This window comes from Anser brachyrhynchus (assembly GCF_964034855.1).
Source record: "Anser brachyrhynchus genome assembly, chromosome: 1".
Classification (NCBI taxonomy): Eukaryota; Metazoa; Chordata; class Aves; order Anseriformes; family Anatidae; genus Anser; species Anser brachyrhynchus.
Window position 1 is genome coordinate 208835045 of NC_137694.1, and position 19828 is coordinate 208854872.

The window sequence follows — 19828 nt, forward strand, 5'->3', positions numbered from 1 at the left end:
CAGAAAAAAATCCGGTGATGAACTGCAAAATAAACTGGCTTTCCAGCAACCCAATAAAGGGAGAAGAATATCCTCCATTTCCAGGGGGAAGATGGAGAGTGGCAAAGATGCACTTTACAACCCATTCTGCTGGTAGAGACCAGGGGTCTGCTGATGATAATTTTACGCATTCCCTTCTCTTCCCTCAAAAGAAAATCGAGCAAACCACTATGATTTAAGAAATGATAGTTCGACAGTCTTTCACTGCAGGCAACCTTCATCAAACATTAGCCTCTTGGCTGCACTGCCGAGCAGCCAGTTTTCAGTCTGATTTAGAAGATCCTTATTTCATCCCTTGCTGTTTATGATCAGAATATTTCATCTATTTTCACAAAAGCCTTCTGCCAAACTCCCTGTTCAAGTGGAAATAGCAGGAGCCTCCCCGTAATATTTGGGAAATATGCACGAAAGTTCAGAAGAACTTTTCTAGTGGCATCGTGTTTTTAAAAGAGATTAGCATCAATTTTGCTAAAACCACATTTCAAAAAAATAAGAGAGGAAAAGCTTCAGCTGCTTCTTTAATCTGGCTTTGTTTGCTCTGTACTAATTTGCAAAGTGTTTCTGTCTGAATTCATGCTAAGGACAAGCAGTTAATAATTTTGTGTATATGGCATGTTTGGGCTATAGAGTTGAAGGACCTGAGGAAACGGAGGAACATCAAAGTGCTCCAGCCAGCCAAAGACAACACGACCCACTGGTGCAAACGGGAATGAAAGGTAGGTTTTCTGCTTTGCCAAGACTCCTGTGAGCTATTGGCAGCGTCTCCACTGGTGATTACAGCCAAAGGAGAGCGTTAGGTATTCACAAGGTGACCAAATATCTCAGAAGTGCCCATGGCTTTGTAACAGAATAAAAAGAGAGCAAGGAAACACCAGAAACCTCCAAGGTTTTACCTACCCCATGGATACAAACCTTCCCAGGCCAGCTGCCAAGCTCTGCTTCTATTTACAGCCCAGCTGTGCACCTGCAGCCCTTACGCACAGCACAGGATTGCTGGGCAGGATGGCGTGTCCCTCTTAGAGCATAACACAGCGGTGGGACCGTTCGGCCAAGCTGTGGGTAACCCAGCTTCTGCTCTGCCTCAGTGCGTATTTAAGTGTCTGGATGACTTTTCTAAACACCTGTTTGTAGTTGGAGCTAATATCATTTCACCTGACTTTTCCTGGCAAAGAATGACTAAAGGAGACGAAACACAGAAAGCCAGGAGGTAGCAAGAATCCAGAATCACCCTCGAGATGGATGACCAGCTTATGGTCCTCACTGTAAAGACAACAGTACAGGAAAGAGAAATGTTTGTTGGAGCAGAGACCGACTCCTTCCCCCCAGGGAGCTCCTTCAGTGCAGGGCTGCAGACTGATCCACGTTCTTGCTCCACCAGGTGATGTGGTGTCCCCAGATGCCATGGGACAACCTCAGGGAGAGGTACTGAGACCCCAGACACAGGAAACAGCACTGAGTCTAAACACAAAACCCTCTGGAACAAGAACTGAGCAGAAGTTTCTCTCTTTCCAGAGGGGTGCCCAAACCTCTGCTGGGTGGGGATGGAGACAGCACGAGCTGGGCAGACAAGCCCCACATCATCACCCAACCTCAACTCACAAGCACTACCACTAATAATGGGGTACTTAAGAGGCAGACTTTGGGTGTTGGAAAGCTTAAGCAGCAAAAAAAAAGATGGGCTTGTGAAGAACACAGCCACCTGCAGAGAGAAGCAACCAAGTGGGAAAAGAGGAGGATCTCCACTTTGCATCCAGTTGCCTGCAGGGCAATTGTGCCCTTCGGTGAGCATAGCCCGCGGTATTTTAAGCACCTGCAGAACACGATGCCTCCACCTCAGTGATTCGTTTCATCAGGCCCGAGCACTGCCAGCCCTTGTCCTAAGGGCATGGCTGAGGGTGCTGCCGGGGCCTCCATTATCCCTTCCTGCTCAGCTCACACTGCTCTGTTTAAAAGATTAATGAGACATATATTCTCAATCAAGAAGCTATTTCAGAAGCTCTTACTTCCAATCAGTTGTACAGTTCAGTTACTAGCATCATCTGCCCCTATTTCGGTTGGGAGTTTTAGCAAAATGATTTATGGATATTTATTTCCCCGAGTAGCATTTGAACGTTGATGGACTGAATATCGATAGCGCTAAAGCCATATAATCAATGCACGTCTAATGGCGTGTGGAGTGTGTACAACAGTAACCTGGGGAGGGAAGATGAGGATACCTGGGCTCCTTCCTTGAGTGACGTGTGTGTTTTTGCTGTTGAAGAGCATGTGCGTGTTTCCAAGGCACGAAGAGGTGAACAACAGAATCACAGAATCACAGAACTGAAGGGGTTGGAAGGGACCTCAAGAGATCATTGGGTCCAACCCCCCTGCCAAAGGAGGTTCCTTAGAGCAGGCTGCACAGGTAGGCGTCCAGACGGGCCTTGAATATCTCCAGAGAAGGAGACTCCACAACCTCCCTGGGCAGCCTGTCCCAGTGCTCCGTCACCCTCACCGTGAAGAATTTCCTTCGCATGCTGGTGTGGAACTTCCTGTGCTCCGTTTTGTGGCCATTGCCCCTTGTCCTGTCCCCACAGACCACTGAAAAGAGGTTGGCCAAATCCCTCTGTCTGCCACGCTTCAGATATTTGTAAACATTGATAAGATCCCCTCTCAGTCTTCTTTTCTCCAGGCTGAACAGACCCAGGTCTCTCAGCCTTTCCTCACAGGGAAGATGCTCCAGGCCCCGTATCAACTTTGTGGCCCTCCGCTGGACTCTTTCCAGGAGATCCCTGTCTTTTTTGTACCGGGGAGCCCAGAACTGGACACAGTACTCCAGGTGAGGCCTGACCAGGGCAGAGTAGAGGGGGAGGATCACCTCCCTTGACCTGCTGGCCACGCTCCTTTTAATGAACACAACATCTGAGCCTCCCACTACCTACAGCTGTAGAAGGGGGAAGATCCACAGATGGTGGATCTCTGGCTGAGCAAACCTGTCTGGATTGAAGAGGACTTTTCCCACTTGAAAAGGTATTTACGTTATTTCAAAAACTCATAATTTGTCTCTTGTCTATCCTAGTGCTTAGTCCCCCACATTATATCTGGCTCCAGCACAAATCTTCCTGCCCCCAAGCAGCTCAGCATCAAGCCGTGGCACCAAGTTGTGCATGGGGACACCAACGGGGCAGCATATTTCTCCCTGACTGTAAAAGGAAGCCAAAACAGCTAGCTCAAATGTAAACACTTCCACTCCAGACACCAAAATTTGGGTTACATGAATTGCAGCCAGAAGGAGGGAAGGCACACACCATGCCCTGCTCTAACACAGGCCTGGGATGCTCAAAATGAAAGTTTTGGGCAGCAGTTTCTATGGGGGAAGAACCAAAGCACCAAGTAATGGTCCCAATCAGAAAGGCAACACAATGACAGGCTGCCTGTAGAAAAGACAAGCTATGGGTAAAGCATTTACCTGGCTCCAGAAACCTCACAGCTGCTTTTTGGCCAGTATCACCTTGTTCCTTGTTCTGGGAACAGTCAATATCCTCATAACACAGCTCTGTTTTTCAACAGCAAATTAGCTCACATTGCAATTTGTATTACAGCACTTAGAAAAAAACACATTCAGCTCCACTTTAACTGTTTTAACAGCACTCAGTAAGTCTCCCAGGAGCTCCCAGAAGCACCGTGTGTGCTGGCTGTTCTTCTAAGAGGCCCATCCATCTCAGTCCCTCTGCTCATTCCTTTACAGCTCAGCAACGTTCTCATTTTTTTCCTTTACTTTTAGGGCTATTTCGGCAGGTTTCATAACCCTATTCCTCTTACTCAGAATAGCTTGCAAGTGCACTCTGATTCTTCCACAAATCTTCCTCGGGAGTTTGTATCTCCCTAATCCTCTGCAGTCATCTGAGCCGCTGCAGTACCAACTTGTACTTGAACCCCCAGGTTCCTCTCACCTGATTTTGGGGTCCAAAGTGCCAATCTGCCTTTACAGATGTCCTCCACCGGGTTTTCTGCATGCTTTTGGACAGAGAGGAGCGCTCTGAAGATGCAATACATCGAGGTACCTACGAAACCGCAGAGGAATCTTTTCTCTTATGGCCTCTGTTGCTCTGCTGGCTGCCACTGAAGCCCGAAGTGGCGACTTGAGATGCCGACATCTCCACCTACATTTCTAAAGTTAGACAAAGGGACACCCAGATAGGCTTCAGAGTATTAGCTGCTTACGTTGGTACAGCCAGGTGAGAACAACTTTCGTGGTAGTTTCATCCAAAGTAGCCAGCCGGATCTTAAACTTTGCGCTAATCAACATTGCTGCTGGTGACAAACTCGATTTTTCCAGAGTTACAGCTTTGGTGTCCACCAGAGCTGGGCATAGTTTCATGTCAGGCTCCTTAGCTCCTTCAGCTGACTTCTCAGCTCATCTTTTCTCTGCCTGCACCCCATGACAGTGGGGATATGTGGGACTGCATGTGATGCTCCCAAATCCGTGAGATTTCATACATTTTGATGTCCATTTTGCATTTTTTGGCCTGAAAGATCACTTCAGGCTCTTCTTTAGGATCTTCTAAGTACATCCACTTAGCCTTCTTGCATTTTTCTGAGACATTTCAATCACACAAAGATACTGCAATCACACAAAGCTTAGGCTGGAACTGCAAAGGTGGGCTAGGTGTGTAATTCCTTGACCAGTGCACAATCACAAACTTCATGGCCTTCAGCAATGTCTCATCCCTTGCTGCAACCTGTGTAAATTTATTCCATATTGTTTTTCGAAACTAGATAATTCTTTTTGATCAAATATGCATGTATTGCATGGATCAGTTTCACGTACAGCCTAATCTAATGCTCTCAAGAGCATATCTACTGTCAATAGCTGTTTTCTTGGTTGATTCCCTACTTCAAATCCTACAACCAAAACTGGAAAAAAGTATCTGTATTATGGGATAGATATCAGTCAGTCTTTTTGGTGCTGTGGATATAAGGTATTTAGATTTGGGGTTTTGCTACAGCCTATGCTGTGGTTTAACCCGACCGGCAGCTAAACACCACACAGCCGTTCGCTCATGCTCCCCTCTCCCTCCCTGGGATGGGGGAGAGAAACGGGAAAGTGAAGCCTGTGGGTTGAGATAAAGACAGTTTATTAAGACAAGAAAATAATAATAACAACAACAACAACAACAACAGCAACAAAAACAACAACAATAATAATAATAATAATGATAATAGTACTACTAATAATAATGTGTACGAAACAAGTGATGCACAATGCAATTGCTCACCACCCGCTGACCGATGCCCAGCCTATCCCCAAGCAGCCGGCCCCCCCACCCCGGCCAGCCACCCCTATATATTGTTTAGCATGACGCCAGATGGTATGGAATACCCCTTTGGCCAGTTTGGGTCAGCTGTCCTGGGTCTGTCCCCTCCCAGCTCCTGCTGCACCCCCAGCCTGCTCGCTGGCAGGACAGAGCGAGAGGCTGAAAAGTCCTTGGTTTGGTGTAAGCACTGCTCTGCAACAATTAAAACATCAGCATGTTATCAGTGCTCTTCTCATCCTAATCCAAAACATAGCACCCTACCAGCTACTAGGAGGAAAATTAACTCTGTCCTAACTGAAACCAGGACAAGCCTGTCACGTGTGAATTAATATGTAAAATTTCTTATCTGAAGCCCCAGTGCCAGAGGCTATTCCTTGCACAGTGACATTCCAGTCCAGTAAGTCCAAATAGATGAGAAGTTTTCACCAAATTCCAATATTTACATAAAAAAAAATGCTGTATCAAGGCAGACCGAAGGTCTAGCTGGACAACCTTCTTTTTGTCTCCAAGCTTTTTGGGCCGGAGCTTTGTAGCAAGCACTCAGGAAATTCACCTCCTTGATGTGGAAAGAAACAAAGCCTCGTGCACATTTGGAACCTGGCTCCTTCTCATTGCATTTTAAATGGGGAAATATTTCCATTATTCCTATGTAACAATTCTTGTACTGAAAACCACAATTAGATATTCCCTATTTAGCTTCTCCTTGTTGCTCATGACTTTACAGACTCTCGTCTCCTTCTTAGTTATTCAGTCATTCATACAGAAACCATGCCACGTCTTTCATTATCCTTGTTGCTCTTCACCTTTCCCACTTCTATTAAATCTCTTTTGGGACGAAGGAAGCACAACGGCACATGGTATTTCTGAGGGTTTTGTTCAACGGCACGATGATATCTCCTGGTTTGATCTGTATTGTTTTGCTAACAACTCCTCAGATTCAATATGCTCTTTTTGGAAAGCTCTTGTGCATTGAGGTGATGCTTTTTCGGGGACTTTCTATTGCCATCTCAGCCCTGAGAGGTGACAGCCAGCTCAGAGCCTATCACTGCATGTGCACAATTAGGGCTGCTTTTTCTGAGTACGTCATGTTACAATTTTCTCCTTCACATTTCTGCAACAGCACTGCTCCATGCAAGCCCAAGAGACCTCCTTGAGAAGTGTACGAGACACGGAGCAAGAGGGGCCACAAAAGGCCAGCGGGCGGACTTCAGAAGGAGGCTGTGCTGGAGAGCTTTCAGTAGGAAATACCTTTTCTGGGAACACTGGTGTTCAGCTGGATCTGCCATCACTGGGCTGGCACTCCTGAGCAGACCCTTGTTTTTACTTTGAAAAACTTCTACTCCTGCAGCATGAAATTACACTCTTAAAGGTAAGTCCTCTGCAGCTGCAGAAGGAGATCTACCCATGGAAATGTCGCCTGCTGTTTGTGTCTTGTGAAGCAAGTGTCTGCAGAAATGGGAACCAAGCCCTTTCTATCCTCCCACCTCCCCTGTCACTGCTCTTTGTACTTTAGTCCCTTCTGTAATGCCTCTTTTTCTCTTTGCTGTAACCTATGCTTAATTGCTGATGTTTTCCATCACTCAGCGGCAAACATCTGTTCTTTTTTTTTTCAACCGATCATTGCAGTAGGAAAATTGAGCAAAAAAAATAAATAAATAAATTCCAAACATCCATTCATTTATTTTTGAAACAGTCCCACTGGAATTTCAAACAAATAAACCTGCAACAATACTTACCTTATTGAAACTGATCCCTATTAATTTCTTATAGTATAAACACTATGCTACTTATCATTATATATCACATAAAAATTTTGATTGAACTATTTGATTCAATTTTTTACTTCCTAATAATGCTAACTACACCCCACACAAATACAATAGTGCTGCATACTAAATTGCATGTCTATATATTTTCTCATTGTAAATGCTGCTGAAATAGGTAAGGAAATTACAAACTTGAAAATAAAAAGCATGAATATTGCTGACTTCCAAAATACAAAAAAAGGTTACATCCTCTAATGTTGTCATGCAAATGGAGAAGAAAATTATCATCATTCAGGAGGAAAACTTGGGAAAAAATGACACCATAGATGTTCAGTATAATGTAGTTAACAAAGCACTGAAGAATCAGTAGAGAAGTCTAAAACCTGTGGAAATCTTTATTATTAATACTGTACATTTTGATATCCACTGACATCATTGGAAATATTTATTAGTAAAAGGTAGAAGTGCGGTAGCAGTAATATCATAATAGTTACTCTAAAAAATTTCAGGTTTCATTCTGAAGGTTATATTTCACATAAAGTGTTTTGTCTCTGTCTCCCTAAATTTTCAAGTTTTCTGCATTAGACTCCAGAAGAAAAGAAGAAGGAAGGCAAGAGGAGAAACTACAGAAGTCTGACTTTTTCCAGGCTTTTCCATCTCTCCTGACAATGCAGTACAATGCTGGGAGATCCATCCATTCTCCTTGACTAATTCAGTCCTGGACAACCTCATTCATAGAGGACTTGTTGCTTTTATGACAGGAACACCCACGCAGCTTTGGCCATGCTGAGTTTGTCTTGGTTTTAGCCCTAGATAGACTATCTGTGCTGTGGTGCACCCATAGGGTATATCTATCTAGGCAATGTCAGCCATAATGAGTATGATTTCATTTATACAACTTTAACCACCCAAAAATCAGACAGATGGTCATAATTAGCTGCTTGGGCATCTCCCATAGTGAGCAGAGAAGCATTAGAGGGAGGGATTTGTCCAACCTTAAATACCGAGAAAGCTCTCTTCTGCCAATGTAGACCATGAGCATCATGGTGAGCCAGTTGAAGACATCTCATATAGCTTCCACCAGAGCAGCAGAGATATCCTTTGAGCACAGAAGCAAACCCAGAAGAGCCAAAGTGTGCAGCATTCCAAGACAAGGGAGGAAATGTTATGCAATAACATCATCTGGGGTCTCACACGGGTTTCACAATGCCCAGAGGTGGTCTACTGAAGACAGAAGCATGCATGGTGAGGAGGTCTAAGGTTGTCTTCATAAAAACTGCCCCATCACTGACAGAGAAAAAGGACTTGCTGACCCAGGATGGTGCCCACCAGCTGAGGCTCTCCCTAATGCTGTGCTGCTCGTGTCTCTGTGCAGCTCCCTTAGTGCAAGGAAAATATATTCAAAGCAGTTTCACTTGTACAGCGCAGTTAATTTATCATCTCGAGCCAGCTACACAAGGTTTCATGGCACAGCCAGTGGATTCAAACTCATTTGAAGTAATTCTTCAGAATAATTTACCAAGTCAACCATTTTTGACTGGATATCCTTTAGACCTCTGCTATTTTTTTATTAACACCTACAAAATTTCTGAATTTTTGGGTAGACCTGTGTGGTGCCAAGAGTTGGACTCGATGATCCTTATGGGGCCCTTCCAACTCGGGATATTCTATGATTCTATGAAAATTAAATATATAATTAATTACAGATAAAACCATGACTCATTGTAAATGCTTATTGCAAATCAAATTTAAATGTCATACATTTTAATATGTTTTTTAAAAAAGGACTTGAAAAGCTTTAAATGATATTTATGCTTTCTTAAAGCTCATTAAATAAGCACTCCCTCAGCTCTCCAAGGTGTAACGTCATTACTTGATCTTCTCCTACCAAGATTAAGTCTCCTTCAGGAAAATATGCTCTAGTCAACACCAAGTTTGGGTTTAAAAAGGGAATAACTGGGTGGAATTCACTACTCTGTTATACATCCAGCCACATCTAAGGGTTCTTCTGGCCTTGAAATCTACAAATGCATAACTTCCCCTTCTCTTTCCCCTCCCTTCTTCAAATCGGTAGTTAAAAGATGACAATCCACATGACCTAAATCTTGTACATTAATTACTTGTCTTATGTTTACATAGGAACCGAGTAGTTCAATGCCGAATGTGCAGCACTGGAAGTATTTCCAGATGTGTTCAGTGATCCCGCTCTGTTTTTACAGCCTGCAGTTATCATGAGTTTTCTTTTGGCGGCTACATTAGACACAAAAGTTAACAATTTTACTTCAAGTTTTGTTTTTTTGAATAAGAAATATTCCCGGATGTCAGAGCTCGTGTGACCGGTACCTTGATAATGAAGGCTCTGATCCAGCAAAGCACTTCAAGCTGATCTTAGCTTTCAATATCTGAATCCCTCCCTATTGACCGAAATTTCTAAAAAACCATCAAACGGAGCAGAGAATTCCGCAGATAATGTGAACCACATTTCCACTAAACTCCGGTAAAGAAAAAGTTCTAATTTTCCTTTTAAAATGTACCGTTTTCCCCTTTTTTCCCTAGCAGACCATATATTAAGATTATTTATCGTGCTTGTGCTTCACACCATGAAGTGAATATTGAGGACTGTTGATTTCCAAACTCGCTTTGCAGATGAAACAGCAATGATGGCATTTTCAGCACGTGAGCAAAATGTTCTTAGCACCAGAAAAAGTGCAAAGTGAAAATCCAATCTCCACCCTGGCAACGCCTGAGTGCTCCTGCCCACCCCAGCAGGAAAATTACCAATTGAGCAAGCGGCAAAGATGATAGAAGAGGTCTCTCATGCAGAGAGATGTGTTGTAAGCAAGGGAGCCCGGCCATAAAATCGTTAGGATGAATAAATTTGTGCATAAGGCAAAAAAAAAAAGCAACAACAACAACAACAAAAAAAACCTACAAACTCCAGAAAGCTTAGCAGCAGCTAACAACTTAACAAACCTTTTCCTATCCCTGATTGGTTTTGATAGGCCCTAATTAAAGTCCTGTCTGGTGACTTTCTGTGAAATCAGAAGAGCTTAAGAGAGCCATCGCTCATGTTTTCAGGCTTCCGAGCCATTCTCCCCCATGCACACCTACCTCCAGCCACTCGTGAGATTAAATATAACAGTCCAGACAAGACGAAATGCAGTGCTCCTACAGTTTTATTTGATTTATTAAAAGGAGAACAGTAACCAAGTGGGAGGAAAATAGGTCAAACACTCTAGATCCTTATGGAAAGCTAAAAGCGCTGCTCCTGATTTTCGATATCCCTTTCAAAATTGGTGCCGTGTGTTTGTTTTCAAGACATTAAGATGCAGAAGGGGGCTGGATCCAAGGGAGGAGTACTTAAGGATGCTGATGAGCAGAGGAGAAAGCAAAAAGATGATTTTTTACTGCAAATTGAATGTCCCACAGGCCAGACACACAGCAAAGGCATGACATGAACATGTCAAGGCATTTCTGAATTTTTCTCCTGGGCATCAGGTGGAAGCGCTGAAGAAGAAAAAGCTATTTCCTCCTCCCCTACCTCTCCAGTTTCACCAAGAAACCACTCAGCCCCACCTCTCTGATTTGTCACCACGCCCCTGAATTCCATTTTTCTCCATAAAAACCTCCGGCTGTCTCATAAAGCTCTTTTTGCTCTTGGCTTCCGTGGCCTTATTGGCTCTATTACTCCACTTACAACCATGTGCTGGCCCCCTAAGGAGTACGTCCTCTTTCTTCCAGGTGTAGACCTTGCTGTAATGAGTCCCGGGATGTCCTGTAGGTAATATTGTCCTCTAATTGATAACCGCTGGAAAATAGCTGGGGACCATGAACAGCTACCGAGTGTGTACTTTGCGATTAGCGTTAGCAGAGTGCCTCTGTTTGACTATTTGTTCAGTTCAGCTTTCATGCCTGGGAGAAAGGAGCAATGACATCTGGTGGTAAGACGGTGGAGCCATGCTAGAAAGAAATTTCAGATGGAAATACGGAACGATTTCCTAGGGCTTTCCTGGGAAATGACCTACCTATGAATTCAGTAGGTTTTCTGCAACTTGGAGTTGATTTGGAGTGTGTTGGTGATGCCAGGAAGGTCACCGAAGGGAAATGCAAGAATGAAATCTTGCAAGTATGATCGTAAGTCCCTTCTTAGAACCTTTGTTTGGATTAGAGCTGCTCCTCCTGGCTCTGGGTCCCGGGGGCAGATGCTCAGGCACAGCTCTGACATCTCAGCCTTTCCTCCAGGCGTAGCACTCAGCTCTCCAACCCCACTGAGCCTAATCTGCTCCTAGTTTCACTCCTCAGAGAATACAATTAAAAATTAGCAATATATATATATATATATGTAAATTAAAAAATTAAAAAATCACGAATGAAAAATTTTACCATATTTCTTCACTTTTGGAAAGTGTTACAGGTCTATCATCTTCACAAAATAACTGAAGTCTTAAGATTTGGGCCAGACTTTCATGGCATTTCAGAGGTCAGCCCGCATCCGTGTATTCAGATGAGCCTTCTTGGATGTATTAAAAGATAAACTTCTTTTCAGAGCCCTACATCCTCTGCAACATACTCATGGTAGGTCAACCTGCATCCCTTCATCCCATGTAGGCTAGGCATGTCCTCAAATTCATGGCAGCGATTTTCACATTGGGCAAAGTAAGAAAAATAACTTTAGGCCAAATTAGCTCTTTCTGGTGTAAATACAAACAAAACCCTGTGATGGGAGACAACATAGTATTGCATATCATGTCACCAAAGTACAAATCTGAACTTCCTTTGAGGCATGCAGACTAAACTGATTTCTCAAAATAGTGATGTTTTCCTCCACATGCAAACAATTTCAATTCAAGAGAGAGCTCTTTCACCAAGTCTGTTCTTATTGTCTGTTAAACTGGACTCACAGCTGCGTGGACATGCATCGCCTATAAATTTGATTTTCTTCCATCCATGTACATCCCTACAAAGAGATGCCACTCGGTATTGTGCTCATTCATGAGGTCATTACGGAAATATTATCTTCTCTTCCTTGGGAACAACACAAAGTAAAACTTTTCTCCTTCAAAATTTGGTGCACGGACATAAAGCAAATGATGACTCAGGCTGGCTAAGCCCATAGAATTTTGCCTAAAATCAACAGAAAACACAAATTGCATATTTTACTCCAAAGATGAGCTTATAGATGGAAATTACAAAACTGTGTGTAAGTCAACACAGAAAATGGTGTTTGTAATTTGACGCACATCCATGCAGGTTTGTCACATGAATTTCTTTCTAAGAGATGTGCTATAAACCCAAGGAAAAACTGTAAACTTGACACAGACATTAATGGCTGATGATCTTTGCTCTATTTTTATGCAGAAGGTGGGACTATATAAACGTAGTGGTGTCTTTAAAATCTCTATATAAAGAGCTCCCCTTATGATTAAAGCGTCACACACCTCCAGGAGGAAATGTAGTTATTGTCTTCCCTTTTCAGAGTGGGAAATTAGGCACAGCTTTGCACCAGTCGTAATTATCTTCTCCACCTATGGGTTCGTAATGGCTCGCTGCATGGAAAAACTCCGCTGTGCGAGCAATTCGCCAAAATGACCGTGACTCATTTTTAACCTAACCCCACGACAAAATAGCCCTGAACGGGGTAGTCGCAGATGTGCCCTTTCAGATGTCAGCAGGACGGCTCCAGAGATAGGAACGGAAGGACGGACAGAGCCCCGGGATGTTTCCAGGGGCTGGGGGCAAGGAGGTAAGTGGTTCTGCTTTGGGTTTTCTGCCACGCTTGGGATTTAGGAGATGGAGGAGGCAGGAAGACCCCAAGATGGTTGGGGAGCTCCTGGACCACAACCTTTGCAGGCCTTCAGCCCCAGGCCTGCCAAGAGGAGTGGTTTTAGCACGGGGAGCTGCCTCTCGTCACCGGAGGGAACTGCAGAGGGATTTTGTGCTTCACGCAGCTACTTCTAAAGAGGGGAACACGAGCTATATAATTTGAATTTTGTATGCCAGGCCTCTGCAGAGACTTTGGATTCTCATCAGAAATGCCTCATAGAAAGAAAGCCTGCAGGGAAGGGCTATTTTGTTTGCTTTTGAATTCTAATAGCAGACTATTTTGTGCTGTTACCAAGCGCCTGGAAAGCATCTGGATCCTCTAGAGAAAAAGATCCCTGGGAGATGCATTGCAATTGCTGCCTCTGTAATGTTCTCTATGGGGATGGTGGTCCATAAATGTCAACGTGTTCTGGTCTAGGAATGAGCAAAAGTTACTGTAGCTGTGTTTGACTTTACCTACAGTAAATTACATTGGTGATTTTAATCCGTTTATTGTGGGACCGACGTCCATAACATTGTTTTCTCATGGCAAAAAGAAGAGTAGGGTTGGTACGGGACAAGAGATCTTGGAAATATCTGGAGTAGAGGCTTGAGTTTCTGAGTTAGGTTTAGGATGGAGAGGGCTTGGGTAGGAAGAACAGAAGTCTAGGGAGGTACAGTATAAAGTGCTCTGGGCAGGAGGGATTTCTGACCTGGAAATTTCCAAATGGGGGCAAGAACACATTCCCAGTGAACCCTGCTCCTACCTCATTTTGCTATGGGAAATGTGGTGCTCCCCCAGAGTAGATCATTCTTTACTTCCTGGACTGCATCTTCTCCATCGTGGCCATCACAGTGCCATCTCCTCCATGGCGCATGGTGGTTTCTACCCAACCTCCAGGCAGTCTGTCCATACGTGTCACCCATCAGACCCAAATGCACAACCAAGGACTCCTGTCTCCGTGTGTGCCAACAAGTGACAGCTCTCCTGCTGGAACCTGCTCCCAAGGAGCGAGGTGGGCTCCTGAAGTACCGTTCCCCTTCTCTACCAACACCCACAAAGCAGCAAAAGGCCGAAAAATAAATACTAAATAGTAGCAGTAGCATTGTGGTCACACTCTGCCCTGCGTGACTGACTCCTAGGAACCCAGGCAAGCCTAGCAAAGGGTGAACCTGAGTCTTTAACACTTGCAAAGCTTTTCTGTCTCCAAGGAACATCCTTATCTAATTTATCCTTATCTCCCCAATGGAAGATGGCAAAAACATTATGGACCAGGAAGTGGGGGCACAAAAAAATAAGTATAATGTTTGAAGCCACCTGAAAAATTGTGGTCTGTCTCTGGGACACTTGACTCCAGGCCAGTCCCTAATCCAACCTTGCAGCTGCAAGGCCGTTTGCCTGGTGGTGGAGGAAAAACCACACTGCTTCTGGGCTTATGTGAGTTCTGCTACTAGCTATAGGGCCACGGCCTCCAGGGTTGCCTAAGCACCTTTTGGCAAGACTGAATTGTAATGTGGCTTATGCAGTTTTGCTTGATTTACTTTGTTCCTTTGATGTGCAAGGATTTAGTGACATGCTTAGCAATACAGTAGCATGAGAGACATTGCATAAAATCAAATCACTGCTGGGGCAGATGCTTCCAGATTTAAAAGCTCGATTGGTACCACAGACACGTAGCAGCCTAACTGCAGGCTGTTTTGCCTGAGACTCAGGTTGTAAGGGCTTCTCAGGACCTATTTTAGTCCCCAAACTGCAGTAACAAGGCTTAGGAGTCATCCTTTGAACTTCAAGGTGACTGTTTAGATCAGCAGTAGCTGATCTGTGACATTCAGGCTGTGCCGGTGTCTCTAAAGGTCTGCTTTCAGCCCTCATTCATCAGCCAGTGTCACCCTTCTCCCCTCCCCTCACTGCTCTGCCAGCTGTGGACATGGCCAGGGTGACCTAGATGCTTGTCACCTCCAGGCTGGATTTTACCTTCATTCACAGTTTCTAAAATAGGATGTGAAGCAGATGGACAGATCCTAGCTGGTTCTCATACTCCATGGTCTGGGACATGTCCAGGGACGTTGCAGGTCCTCTGCTGGTGATGGGTCAGCTCCCAGACACAACTTCTCCCTATGATCCATCAGCCACCACCCGAGCCACATCTCCTAGGTACAGGGCAGCTCCCAGATTTGAGGACGAAGATTGTGGCATCAGGGAAAAAAGCATAATCAGTGACTTCAGTAGGGATGAGATACCTGTGTGGGTGTTCATGAATATTCCACCTAACTATAGCTTGCTCAATCCGCCAGTCCCATCCGATTCTACCCTAACCTCTCCGTGGGATTCAAAGGGACACACCGTGGGCTGCTCAGGGTACACAGCAAAAGGTCGCTGAGCTCTTCCTTCCCAGGGGTGGGATTCATGTCATGGGAGTGTCAGGATTTAGCTGAAGTTACACCTCTGTCACTTCACAGGCAGCTGAGACACAAGCTTGGCTCGACTCCCTCTGATTCCTATTTCAGATATTCACCTTGGGATGGACAAAGCCATTCTGGAGAGTCATCTACCCGACTGTTTTGTCATATATGGTTCCTATGCTGCCAGCTTAGCTTGACTGCCTAATATTTAGATGGCAACAATGAACGGAGAGGCATCACTCCCTAGAAACCTCCATCTCCACCAGCAGGGACAGCTAAAGTGTGGCACCAAGAAGCAACGTCATCTTTTCTCCTTCACCCAGCTGTGGGCCGGAGATGGAGTGATCCAAAATGAAAATGCTGTCTGTTTTAGTTTTCCTTCCCAACACACTACAGCTGCTCTTTGGGCCTGTGATCCTGCACGATCCAAGTCAATAGGAGCACAAGGTCGAGGACTGACAGCCTGCACGGGACTGATACGAAGCGCTGCCGGTGTCTGTAGGTTATCACTGCCTTTGAGAGCAAAAAATATACTGCAGGGAAAACAAAGGCAGCAAGCACAATCTCGGTACGAGAAAGAATGTGGAAGCTTCTTCTAGTCACTGACAAGGGGCTTGAAATACGCTTTCTAGTTCTGCAATATCTGAAAGATTCAAACAGTCTCAGTATCTCCTCTGCTCTGGTTTTGACAAGGACAAAATCCTGGACCCTGCCCAAGAGCTGCAGGCACTGAGATTGCTACTGAGGATTTAGGTTGGAGAATTTTGTAATGAAAATCCTCCTTGTGAAATATGGCCACAGAATCTCCTATGAAACTACGAATAAATCACACCCAATGTTTCCTAAAGTGTCCTGGCCTCTCCTAAGAGCATAGATCATATCCTCCCCGCAGAATACCTTTGTGCAGATCGGAGACTCGATCCAGTTAATCATCAGACAAGGTCCATGTGCTCCTACAGAGCTCTTTGCGAGACCGCAGCCTGATTCAGCCCCCTTTATAGCATCCCAGGTATAGAAATCAACCATTTGACTCATGTTTCAGAAACCCTTGCCTTTTCTTCCTTGTTACCTGCACCTGGTAAAGGCATTCCTGATAACAGAATTATTTATAATTAAATAATCCCTTTTTAAAAATCCCCTGCTCTGCCCCTTATTTATTATCTGGCCTATCAAGAAGAATTACTGTATGCACAAAAATCCATCCATCCACCCTGTCTAAAGTGTTTGTGCCTAATCTTAGGTGCCAATTCCCAATTATCACAGAAATCCTCCCAACCCAGGAGCCACCTGTCCCTTGGGAGCTCGGCTGGGATCCCATTGCAGTTTCTGCAGGAGATGGACCAGGCAGGAGGGTGTTCCAGCTTCCGGCTCTGGTTGCCAATATCTGTGAGCGCTCCCATTGAATTAAATCAGAGGGATAATGACTATCTTTGGAGGGCACAAGCCTAGTTTAGAGCAAATACATTGAGTAAATATAAGAGAAATTCTTAAAAATATGACGTGGAGAGTGGAAGTGATGAGGCAGGCAAACCAGATTCAGGTAGTGCCACAAAAAAGTGGTGTTTTTTTTACTTACTTCATATATTTGTATTTAATTTTCCAGACAAACAAAGAAAGAAAGAGGTAGAAGTCATCGGGATGAGCCGGGCTGTCCCAGTTGGTAGAGAAGCAGAACCAGCCCCTGGTTCAGAGCAGTCCTCGCTGTGATGTTGTGAGACCTCTGCTGTCACCTAGTGACAAAAGGGAAGAAGCACCCGAAAAAAAAATTTAACAATCTTGCCAAAGAAATGCCAGAGGAGACGTTTTTTTAGTACATCCTCCCCTGCCGTGCAGGATCACTCCGGTTCTTCAAGCACTGCCTATGGCTGGTGTATCTCAGATGGGTGCCTCCCTCCTGCCCATGGAGGCTTCTCCATCCAACATCGCCATCACAGGCACCAGTGAGCATGCACTTGGGCTATTTTAGATGCCTGCTTCGGGATGGGATGTCTTGCTCCATAGGGGAACCTATTTGTACCCATCAGCTCTAAAGGAAGTGTGAACATCTCCGATGCCGACACCTGCAGAAGAGGCCAGAATTTCTCCAGACGCCTTGTTATAGAGTCACGGAATGGCTCGGGTTGGAAGGGACCTCAAAGCCCACCCAGTTCCAACCCCCTGCTATAGGCAGGGATGCCACCCACTAGATCAGGTTGCCCGGGTCTTCATTCAGCCTGGTCCTGGACACCTCCAGGGATGGGGCATCCAAAATCTCACTGGGCAACCTGTTCCAGTGCCTCACCACCCTCTGAGTGAAGAACTTCCTCCTAAAAATTTAGATTAGAGAAGCTAAACTTCCCCTCTCTTACTTTAAAACCACTGTTTTTGCCGCTGTTTTGTGGGGTGACACATCCCCCATGGTGACACACTGGGTAAAACAAAAAGTGTTGTTGGCAGCAGCAAGAGGTTGAGCGTGGCAGAAACTACGCGGGCAGGAGGAGGTGGAGGGAAACGAAGCACAAGGAAAACAAGAGCTGGTGGTGCGTGCACAGAACGAGCCATCAGGAGGTCAGAGTTCAAATCCCATGCGTGCCCTTGACCTTTAGGACAAGCTGTTTCACCAGCATAGCCCAGTAGCACGACAAGATGCTGGTTTCCCATGGGAGATCTCCAAAGGCGTTAAGGTTTGGTAGCATAAAACCCCACCGTGATGCTGGGCACAGTAGAAGATACTGGGCAGATAATCCAATTTCAAAGAAAATTCGGGTTTGGTTTCAGCCCCACAGTTACTAGCCGGGTCCCTCTCCCTACTCTTTAACTAGTATGAGCACAGAGTGGTTAGAAAGGGTTGGTTTTCCTCTTCTTAGCAGGGCTGAAGCAACCAAATCTGAATTTTGCCTTTGTTTGCCTGTCCCCCCCAGTGTTCTTGAGCCATGCTGCAGGAGGGGGTATGGAAACGTACCAGCACTGTCCTGTTCTGCTGGTAACAGGCCCTCAGTTCCCTCTGTAGCTCTGTGAATCACTTCATTAGGTTCACAGACCTGCCAAAGGATATTTCAGAGACTTTCTTTTAAGGCTTGCAAATAAAATATTAAGTGCAATCAATCATTTCTTGCGACAGCTTCTTTGTCCATAAACAGTTTCTATCCATTAGAAACCACTTTTTAATCCTAATGCCAAAGCATTTTCTTACCAGTGCCACACATTTGAGGCACAGCTATGCCTTGAATAAAGTAGGAGCATTTTGGATGCTCAACAAGTCCACATCTGGGAGCTTAACCTCCAGGGGTGTGAAGAGCATGAAGTTCCTCAAGGCCAGCCAACGCTGGAGGCCAGGTTGGACACCATCAGTGATACAGCTTCGTGCTTCCAAGCAAATTCCTCCTGCTACCCTGAAAAGTAGCAGAAAATCAGCTTCCACCTCTGTATCTTCAGGATGAGTAGGATATATCTGAGCAGGATGGAGGGCTCTCATGTCCTGCCAGTAAGAGCAAGCTGAGGTTGAGGGCAGGGCCAGGGTCTAATATTGCTTTCGTTTGGCTTCTACGCTTCTCCACAGCAAGAAGCCACAGCATGTCTTGGCCAAGAAGGGTTTTCCTACAGACAAAGGGATGACAAACACCAAAATCCCTCTGCGAGAGTCCACAGCATGCACATCGCCTTGGAAGAGGCTGCAGCGCAAAATAGTTGTGCTGCAATCCAAGCAAGACTGAAATTTGGGTGGCTCTTCTACAGGTTGCCCATGCAACCCGGGACATATCACAGTCTTTCAATGCCTTCCCTGCAAACCAGGGGGATTTTCCACCTCCTGTGGGCGGTTAAACCTGTGAACTTCCCTGTGTGCTGGCACAGGAGTCGTATTTAGGCTACCACGGGGAACCTCTGTAACCAGAAAGGTTTGGTGTGGACACCCACCATGAGGTTTGGCAGCAGAGCCTGGTGCTGAGGGACGTGGTTTAGTGGGTGACATTGGTGGTAGGGAGACGGTTGGACCAGATGATCTTGGAGGGCTTTTCCAACCTTAATATTCTATGAAAAGCAGTGAAAGGGTTCTGGATGTACCACTTTCCCTCTGAAACATGGTCTGGAAGGTCTCGGGTGGTCCTGAACCCTCTCTATCCCAACATCCCGCAGTGCTGAAGGCTCAGAGCAGCTCTGTGCTGCCCATTTAATCTGAATTAACACCAACCTTTCCCAAAACTAACCCCATCTTTTGCAAACTTGGTTTCATCACGTTTGGAGAGATCACCACCCAGGATGCTGGCTTTGCTCCACCAGCTCACCGGCGTGCAAGCACCTTCCTCCTGGCATTTCTGTCAGGGATTTATGTCTTAATTGGCATCCCCCAAACCACTCCAGAATGAGGGCAGACGACGTGATAAATGCAAGAACCTGCCCTCCCTTCGGTGCTTTCCCATCGTGCTTCCCCTTGCAGGCAGCCTGAGCGGTTTTATCACTTTCTCCAAAGGAACGCGCAGCCGAGTCCCCAAACCTCACAGCAGCAGGGCGCTGGAGATAAGGCAGGGAAAATATTTCACTTGCAAG